Genomic DNA, 9,937 nt, shown 5'->3' on the forward strand with positions numbered 1-9,937 from the left:
ATTTTCCTGCAAATGATCTACTTTCATTTTTCTTAAGGACTGAATAAAACTCCATTGTGTATATATACCACACTTTGTTTATCCATTCATCTGTTGAAGGTACTTATGTTGGTTCTACAACATGGCTATTAAGAATTGTGTTATTATGCTGACTTTAATTGTTTAGAATAAACATTGAGGAGAGGCATAACCGGATATGGTTTTTCCATTCCCACTCTTTCAAGGATCCTCCATACTGATTTCCAAAGTGGTTTTGCAAAAGTCAACTCAAGAGGAATCAAAGACTTAGAAACTATGTAACTCTTAGAAGAAAACACAGGGTCAACACTCTAGCATATAAATACAGACAATGACTTTGTCAGTAGGACCCCTAATGCTTGGCAGGAAATAATGCCAAGAGTTAATAATAAATGGGTTGACATCAAATTTTAAGTTTCTGAATAGCAAAAGAAATAAGATTGTAAGAGAGACCTAGAATAGAATAGGATAAAATCTTTACTAGGTACTCTTCTAATAGAGAATTAATATCCTTAATATAAACAAAAAATTACCACCAAACCCCCCAAAAAGCCTAATCAATAAATGGGCAAAGGAACTAAATAGACAATTCTCAAAAGAAGAAATACAAATGGCCAAGAAATATATGAACGTATCTTCAACATCTTCAGCAATCAGGGAAATGTAAATCAGAACTACACTACAATTTCATCTCACCCCAGTTAGAATGGCAACCATTAAGAATACAAATAATAATAAATGCTGGAAAGAGCATGGAGAAAAAGGATACACTTATAAATTGTTAGTGGGGTTGTAAGTTACTACAACCACCTGAGAGCATTGTATTAGGCAAAGTAAGACAAACTCAGAAAGTTATGGGTCATATGCTTCATTTTGTAAGTGGAAGCCAGAAAGAAAAAAGAATAAAGAAAATAAAAAAAAAGGTCAGGGGAGGATCTCATAAAACACCAGGGATACAAGTAGAGTAAAAGAAGAGGACCAGGGGAAGGGAGGAATGAAGAGAAAGGGGAGGTGCTGGGAAGTGGAATTGACAAGATTATATTTTTCTATTGTGTGCACATATGAATATATAACAACAAATCTCCCTATTGTATATAGTTATAATATACCAATTAGATAATAAGTGTAAATTTTAAAAAAAAATGGTATATGATTCCAGTCTCACATATTATACAAAAATCAGTTCTGGAGTATTGTATGCCTCAATGTGTGAAACCATTATAAAGGTCTTTTAAAAAATGACACAGGGAAATATCCTTATCATATCATTTAGAAAAGTATTTCTTACTGAGGTCACAGAAAATTGTGATAGCCACTTTCCAATTATGAATTTCTCTTCACCAAAAGTCACCACAAAGGAAGTGAAGAAATAAGTCAAAGGGTAGGAGAAGGTATTTGCAGCACATGTAATTAACAAAGAAAAAGGTAGCGTGGGGGCAGAGTGGGCAAATGACCTAAGTAGGTAATATGTGAAAATAAGCTCAAAATGTATCAGTGTGCATTTGACAATGTTCAACTTCACTAGCAAGCAGAGGAGTGCAATTTAAGTCAATAAAGAAATGCACATGACTAAACCTCTAGAAGATCTGGAATCAAAAATTCTGGCAAAATACAAGTGTTGTCAAAGAGGTGGAGCACCAGATAACCTCACATACCGCTATGGAATTCTAAATGTAGCAAAGCAGTTTGTAAAACAGTTCTTACTGAACACACACCTTCATTATAAAGTATTCCTTAAACACTCAGTTTGTACCACAGTCACAATATATATCAAATAGTATATATAATGTATTTAATATATATTATATATTACCTTTTTTTTTTGTAGGTTACTAACCCTGAATTACAGATTTTCATGTTAAATATTTTAAAAGACATTAACTATTGCTGTGGAACAAAATCTCCCCAAATTTAACAGTTTAAAACAATAAATGTGTATTATCTTGAAATATCTAGGGATCAGGAATCTGAGTGCAACTTAACTTTAAGCCTCTGACTGAGTTTTCTCAGCCTCAAAGGCGTTGGCGATGTTTGCATCATGGCAAAGTTCAAATGGATGAATATTGACCCCAGGCTCACTCACATGGCTGCCAGTGGGCCTCAGATTCTCCGGCTCTTGAATAGAGACTCAATTTCTTGTCACTTGGGCCCCTCCAGAGGGCAGCCCACAACATAGCAGCTGACTTCCTTCAGAGTGACGGAGCAGGAGAATGTGCCCAAGCTTGAAGTCATAGTCTTTGTAACCTAATCTTGGAAGTGATATCTCACCACTTCTGCTGTATTCTATTTGCTAGACGTTAAACAATAATAATTGATTCTTGGCCTCTTCGCTAAGATCCAGTATAGCATTTATTCTTTTTAGTTTAAAATCTGATATGATATTAATTGGATTTTTAGAGCAGGGAGATGGAATAGGAGCTTTCTTTGTCCACTCCATGCATAGACCCGGTATCACGGTGCCTCTAGGAAACATGCAACACGCCCCCATGAAAGATGTTAAACTATGAATCCAGTCCATACTCAAGGTTTAGAGATCACACAAAATGATGAATACTAGGAGGTGGGGGTCAATGGGGGACATCTTAAAACCTGCCTACCATACTACTTTTACGAGGAAAAGAAATGGCATTGAGCTGAAATGATTTTTTAAAAATAAACACATTTGATCAAATTATGTTAAATGCATGTATAAATATACCACGGCGAAACTACCTATTCTATATAATTAATGTGTACCAATATAAAAAGAAAATAAAAAAAACACTATCAGGGAGTCACAGACTTAGTCATATTTATTTCCCACATTTAATAATTTATCATACATGTACTTAGTTTTTCCTAAATATATCAATTTATAAAGGAATATTTGATATTATATCAGATCAGAAATAATTTATAGAATGAATTATAAGAAGAAAGTGTTCTAATCCACTAAAAGTCATTTTACTGAATATCAATTACATGAAAATAAAATTTTCTTTTTATCTGGCATATCTATAGTTAGTATTTAAATGTAAGTTAACAAATCTATGCAGAGATCCCTGAATTCATAAACTTTTTTTTGTAGCTAGTTATTTAATTTGCATTTCATAAGTTCTTTTCTTAGAAAAGTTGCTCTCTGCCTCTGTATTCTGTCTTCTTATAACTGTTCAAATCTCCCAAGTGCAGGGGCTGTGACTTCTCTGGTTTTGGATCCTCTATTGCTCACCCAGTGAAGGATCAAGCTTTGCCCAAAGATTAGTGCTATTTTAATATCATAGTGTATGGTGATACTAAATACAAGAAGGACAAATGGGTATTACAAACCCAGAAGGGAGGATAAAAATGTGTTTATGTTGAGAGGCTTAGGGGAAGTTTTGTAGTGCTAATTCTCATCCTTGAGTAAGAATGAAGTTGAGGTTTCTGGAATTTATTCTTAGATAAAGATTATTACCACTTTCTGTCGGATTGCATTAAGAAGATCTTAAGGGGTTTTTCGAAAAAAATGATTTATTTGAGCAGCATTCTCGGCAGAAGTGGAATGAGGAAGAGAGGATAGTGAAGGAAAATGACGTTAAACAAGAATGGAGACTAACTTTGGTCTAATCCGGTGGGGACTCCTGGAACATACTGCATCTCAGAATTGGTTTCACCTTGAGGTACAGGGACTAGCCTTTGGCACCCTGTCAGTCTGTCAGTCAGTCAGTCATAGTCTCTGGTTGCTCTGGAGAAAGGAACCAGCTCATTTTCAATGAGAGTTATTCTCCAGAGGAACAGTAGCTATGATCACCATTTGAAAAATCTAACAACACACTTAGTAGACTGCAAGGAAAAGGTCATAGATGATTTAATTTTCACAAAAAAGCATTGATAAAAGTCAGTGCATGTTTATAATGACAAAAATTCTAGCAAAATAGAAATAAAAGGGAATTTAATGGTGTTACCAAGTGTTATATATCAAAGAAACTGAGCAACCATATATAATGAGAAACTAGAGAGACTCTCCTTTGGGACAGTTAGAGTGAGAGGGTAAGAATGTCTACCACCCTCGTTACCACTTCATGTACCTTGCAAATATTAGTCCGTTCTATTAGGGAGGACACAGATATATTGCAATGTATGAATTGGAAAGAAATTGATAAAATTCATTTGTTTGTATAGAAAACAAAGAGAATTGACAACAAACTATTCAACTAAAAGGCATTCACCAAAGTTGCCAAATAATGATATAGTGAAGAAGACAGAATTTATAATAGCAACAAAAAGTTATGCAGTATACAAAATCAATTTAACAAAGATACATACATAGACTTCTATGAAGAAACTATTAACTATGTTACAAGGCATAAAGTAAGACTTGAATAAATTAAGAGTTATGCCATGATTTTGGACAGAAAGTTATTAAAATATGTCAAATTTGCCTTCAAATAATTTATAAATTTAGTGAAATGAGCTTAATAAACTTCTAAGGTTTTATGAAAGTAGTAGTTTTCACAATTTTCTAGGTTAATTCTGGAAAAATTAAAAAGGATAAAAATTTTAAATATGACATTGACATATCTTAAGAGCTATTAATATAAAGTTATGTTCCTGACGCAAAATAGACCAAAATATGTAGAAATTGTTGTTTAATAAGAGAGATATTACAATGAATGGTCAATGTTTAGAGGTAGCTAGGAACAACCAGATCTCTAAATGCAGAAAAATAAAATTGGATTCTTTTTTTTTTTTTTTAAGGTTAAGAATTAACCTTCATTCATTTAAGGTTAACTCTAAATGAAAGAAGAAAAAACATCTTGAAATTTAAAACTATAAAGTTAATATAAAACCATAAGAAGATGTATTTTTGACTTAGCATTAGGGAAAAACTTAAAAAAACTTCAAAACTCACCCCCCATAACCTAAGATATTATGGGTTTTATTATGATAAAATTAAGGTTTTCTTTTTTATGAAAGACATTTTAGATAATTCACAGTTTGTAAATACCTTACCATAAGGTGTTTAAAAACACAAACTTACAGGTAATCAAGGAGGTCTAACATAAATAAGATACTCCTGAAAAAGAATAACAGGGAATTTAAGAATATGTGCAAAGAATAAACATAAGATTAATAGAAGAAAAAAATCCAAATAACTGAAAAAAATTTCTAGACATATTCAATGTTGCTGGTAATTTGATTAAAGCAATAATGAGTACTTCATACTCATTACATTGACAAAAAGTAGAAAACTGGATAATGCTAAGTAACTTTAGTAAACTTGGGCATTACATTACTGGGGATGGTACAGATACAATTGGAGAAGACAAAAGGATTTTGAAGACCAAATTTGTGTCCTTTACCATTTGCTGAAAGCTGATTTCATTTTTCCTGACTTTATATTTGCTTTTAAAAATTTTCTTTTTTATTTATTTATTTTGATTCATCGTACACAAATGGGGTACTACTGTTGTTTCTCTGGTTGTACATGAAGTAGAGTTGAACAATTTGTGTAATCATATATGTACATAGAGTAATGATGTTTGTCTCATTCTGTTATTTTTCCTTCTTCCCACCCTTCCCACCCCTCTTTTTCCTCTATACAATCCATCCTTCCTCCATTCTTGCCTCCCTCCAAACCCCTTTTTTATCATCATCTGCTTATCAGAGAGATCATTCAGCCTTTGGTTTCTTGAGATTGGCTTATCTCACTTAGCATGATATTCTCCAACTGCATCCATTTACCTGCAAATGCCATAATTTTATTATTCTTTATGAATGAGTAATATTCCATCATGTATATATACAACAGTTTCTTTATCCATTCATCAATTGAAGGACACCTAGGTTGGTTCCACAATCTAGCTATTGTGAATTGAGCAGTTATGAACATTGATGTGGCTGCATCACTGTAGTATGTTGATTTTAAGTCCTTTGGGTATAGGCCGAGGAATGGGATAGCTGGGTCAAATGGTGGTTCCATTCCAAGTTTTCTAAGGAATCTCCACACTGCTTTCCAGAGTAGCTGCACTAATTTGCAACCCCACCAGCAATGTATGAGTGTACCTTTTTCCCCACATCCTTGCCAACACCTATTGTTGCTTGTATTCTTGATAATTGCCATTCTAATTGGGGTGAGATGAAATCTTAGGGTAGTTTTGATTTGCATTTCTCTTATTACTAGAGATGTTGAATATTTTTTCATGTATCTGTTGATTGCTTGTAGATCTTCTGTGAAGTGTCTGCTCATTTCCTTAGCCCATTTGTTGGTTGGGTTATTTGTATTCTTGGTATAAGTTATTTTGAGTTCTTTTATTTTTAAATGCTTTTTTTTTAGTTGTTGATGTACCTTTATTTATTTGTATGTTGTGCTGAGACTTGAACCCAGTGCCTTACACATGCTAGGCCAGCGCTCTACCACTGAGCTACAACCCCAGCCCTTGAGATCTTTATAGATTCTGGAAATTAGCGCTCTATCTGAAGTATGTGTGGCAAAATTTTCTCCCACTCTGTAGGCTCTCTCTTCACATTGCTGATAGTTTCCTTTGCTGAGAAAAAGTTTTTTAGTTTGAACCTATCTCAATTATTGATTCTTGCTTTTATTTCCTTTGCTTTGGGAGTCATGTTAAGGAAGTCTGGTCCTAAGCTGTCATGATGAAGATTTGGACCTACTCTTTCTTCTATAAGGTGCAGGGTCTCTGGTCTGATTCTGAGGTCCTTGATCCATTTTGAGTTGAGTTTTGTGCAGGGTGAAAGATAGGGGTTTAGTGTCATTTTGCTGCATATGGATTTCCAGTTTTCCCAGCAGCATTTGTTGAACAGGTTATCTTTTCCCCATTGTATGTTTTTGGCACCTTTGTCTAGTATGAGAAAACTGTGTCTATGTGGGTTTGTCTCTGTGTCCTCTAATCTGTACCATTGATCTACCTGCTTATTTTGGTGCCAATACCATGCCGTTTTTGTTACTATTGCTTTGTAATATAGTTGAAGTTCTGGTATTGTGATACCCCCTGCTTCACTCTTTCTGCCAAGGATTGCTTTAGCTATTCTGGGTCTCTTATTCTTCCAAATGAATTTCATGATTGCTTGCTCTGTTTCTATTAGGTATGTCTTTGGGATTTTAATTGGAATTGAATTGAATTTGTATAGCACTTTTGGTAGTATGACCATTTTGAAAATATTAATTCTGTGAATCCAAGAACATGGGAGATCTTTCCATCTTCTAAGGTTTTCTTTAATTTCTTTCTTTAGTGTTCTATAGTTCTCATTGTAGAGGTCTTTCACCTCTTTTGTTGGACTGATTCCCAAGTATTTTATTTTATTTTTTTTTTGAGGCTATTGTGAATGGAGTGATTTTTCTAATTTCCCTTTCAGAGGATTCATCACTTATGTATAAAAATGCAAAAGATTTTTGAGCATTGATTTTATATCCTGCTACTTTGCTGAATTCATTTATGAATTCTAGACATTTTCTGGTAGAATTTTTTGCTCCTCCAAATATAGAATCATGTCATTGGTGAGTAGGGATAGTTTGAGTTCTTCTTTTCCTATTCATATCTCTTTAATTTCTTTGGTCTGTCTAATTTCTGTGCCTAGAGTTTCAAGGACAATGTTGAATAGAAGGATCCATGTGCTGCTGAGAAGAAAGAGTATTCCCTCACTGATGGATGGAATATTCTATAAATGTCTGTTAAGTCTAAGTTATCGATTGTGGTATTGATATCTTTGGTTTCTTTGTTCAATTTTTGTTTGGCAGATCTGTCCAGTGGTGAGAGAGGTGTGTTAAAGTCACCTAGTATTATTGTGTTGTGGTCTATTTAGTTCCTAGAATTGAGAAGGATTTGTTTGACGTACGTGGATGTGCCATTGTTTGGGGCATAAATATTTATGATTGTTATGTCTTGCTGATTTATGCTTCCCTTAAGCAGTATGAAATGTCCTTCTTTATCCCTTCTAACTAATTTTGGCTTAAAGTCTGCTTTATCTGATATGAGGATGGATACCCCTGCTTTTTTACTGAATCCATGTGCCTGGTATGTTTTTTCCCATTCTTTGACCTTTAGTCTCTGGGTATCTTCTTCTATGAGATGAGTCTCTTGAAGGCAGCGTATTTTTGGATCTTTCTTTTTAATCCAATCTGCCAGTCTATGTCTTTTGATTGATGAGTTCAGGCCATTAACATTCAGGATTATTATTGAGATATGATTTGTATTCCTGGTCATTTTAGCTTATTTTTGGTTTTTAACGTGACTTGGTTTCTCCTTTATTTGGCTATTCCTTTAGGATAATTCCTCCCTTTACTGACCTATATCGTTGTTTTTCATTTCTTCCTCATGGAATATTTTGCTGAGAATATTCTGTAGTGCCGGCTTTCTATTTGTAAATTCTTTTAGCTTTTGTTTATCATGGAAAGATTTTATTTCGTCATCATATCTGAAGGTAACTTTTGCTGGGTATAAGATTCTTGGTTGGCATTCAATTTCTTTTAGAGCTTGAAAAATGCTGTTTCAGGCCCTTCTAGCTTTTACAGTCTGGTTTGAAAAATCTGCTGATATTCTTATTGGTTTCCCCCTGAATGTAATTTGATTTTTTTCTCTCATGGCTTTTAAAATTCTATCTTTATTTTGTATGTTAGGTATTTTCATTATAGTGTGCCTTCATGTGTGTCTGTTGTAATTTTGTACATTTAGTGTCCTGTAAGCCTCTTATATTTGATTTTCATTTCATTCTTCATGTTTGGGAAATTTTCTGTTATTATTTCATTGACTATATTGTTCATTCCTTTGGTTTGGTTCTCTGTGCCTTCCTCAATCTCAGTAATTCTTAAATTTGATCTTTTCATGATATCCCATAATTCTTGGATTTATGATTTATGATTTTCATGATTTCTTACCATCTTCTCTGTTTGGTCAACTTTGTTTTAAAGATTAAATATTTTGTCTTTAATGTCTGAGGTTCTGTCATCCAGGTGTTCTATCCTATTGGTTATACTTTTATGGACTTTTTAATTTGGTTTATTGTTTCCTTCATTTCAAGAATTTGGTTTTTTTTCCCAGAATCTCTATCTCTTTATTGAAATGATCTTTTACTTCCTGCATTTGCTCTTTTAACTGTTGATTGGTGCGATCATTCAATGCCTGCATTTGTTCTCTTATCTCATCATTTGCTTCTCTGATCATTTTAATTATGTACATTCTGAACTCCCTTTCAGACATTTCTTCTGCCATGCTGTCATTGGATTTTATTGATGTAGCATCTAGATTTGTTTGGAACACTGTCTTCCCTGGTTTTCTCATATGCTTATGTATCTTCCCCTCTAGGAGTGCAAATCTGAGCTATTGCAGTTTCCCTCCTATAGACTTATAGTGTCCCTGCAGGTTCCAATATCTCATCTTGAAGTGAGAGAGCAACATTAGCAGCACACCATTCAAACACTATGCATCCTTAACTTGAATAGTCCCTTTTTAAGACATTAACCATATTGTCTTAATAAACAGAGATTATGAGTTCAATTAGTATCTACAGTTTAGCCAATAGGTTTGGAATAAGGACCATGATTTCTAAAGGTGGACAAAGAGGTTGGGCAGCGGTGTAGGATACAACTGTAATGAGATAAGAAGTTTGTCTATAGAGGTCCTATATCATAGGAATAGTGAAAGTGAAATTAAAAGAAATTTGTTGTTAGCATGTGAAAAGGGAGAAAGAGTCTCCAAGGAGACAGATAGATAAGAGGAAAATAGAGAGGATGAGAAAAATATTAATAAAAGAACAGAAAAGTAGGAATGATAGTAGGTATAATAGGAATAATTATAATATTACTACTAATAAAAAAATCTACAATAAAACTATACAGTACTGTTCAAACCTCCTAGTCTTCAGTAACCTGATGCCTGGGAGGAACTTGATAATGCAGTGACCCAAAAAGGATGCTGCCCCTCTAGGGATGGTGGCCTCCAGGTGG

The 9,937-nt window shown here is 33.9% G+C and overlaps 1 pseudogene; it reads left to right on the plus strand.

Moving 5' to 3' along the window:
* Positions 1 to 2,328: 2,328 nt before the first annotated feature.
* LOC124989848 (uncharacterized) lies at positions 2,329 to 2,500 on the plus strand (annotated as a pseudogene).
* Positions 2,501 to 9,937: the final 7,437 nt, after the last annotated feature.

The sequence above is a fragment of the Sciurus carolinensis genome, chromosome 7, assembly GCF_902686445.1.
Source record: "Sciurus carolinensis chromosome 7, mSciCar1.2, whole genome shotgun sequence".
Taxonomy (NCBI): domain Eukaryota; kingdom Metazoa; phylum Chordata; class Mammalia; order Rodentia; family Sciuridae; genus Sciurus; species Sciurus carolinensis.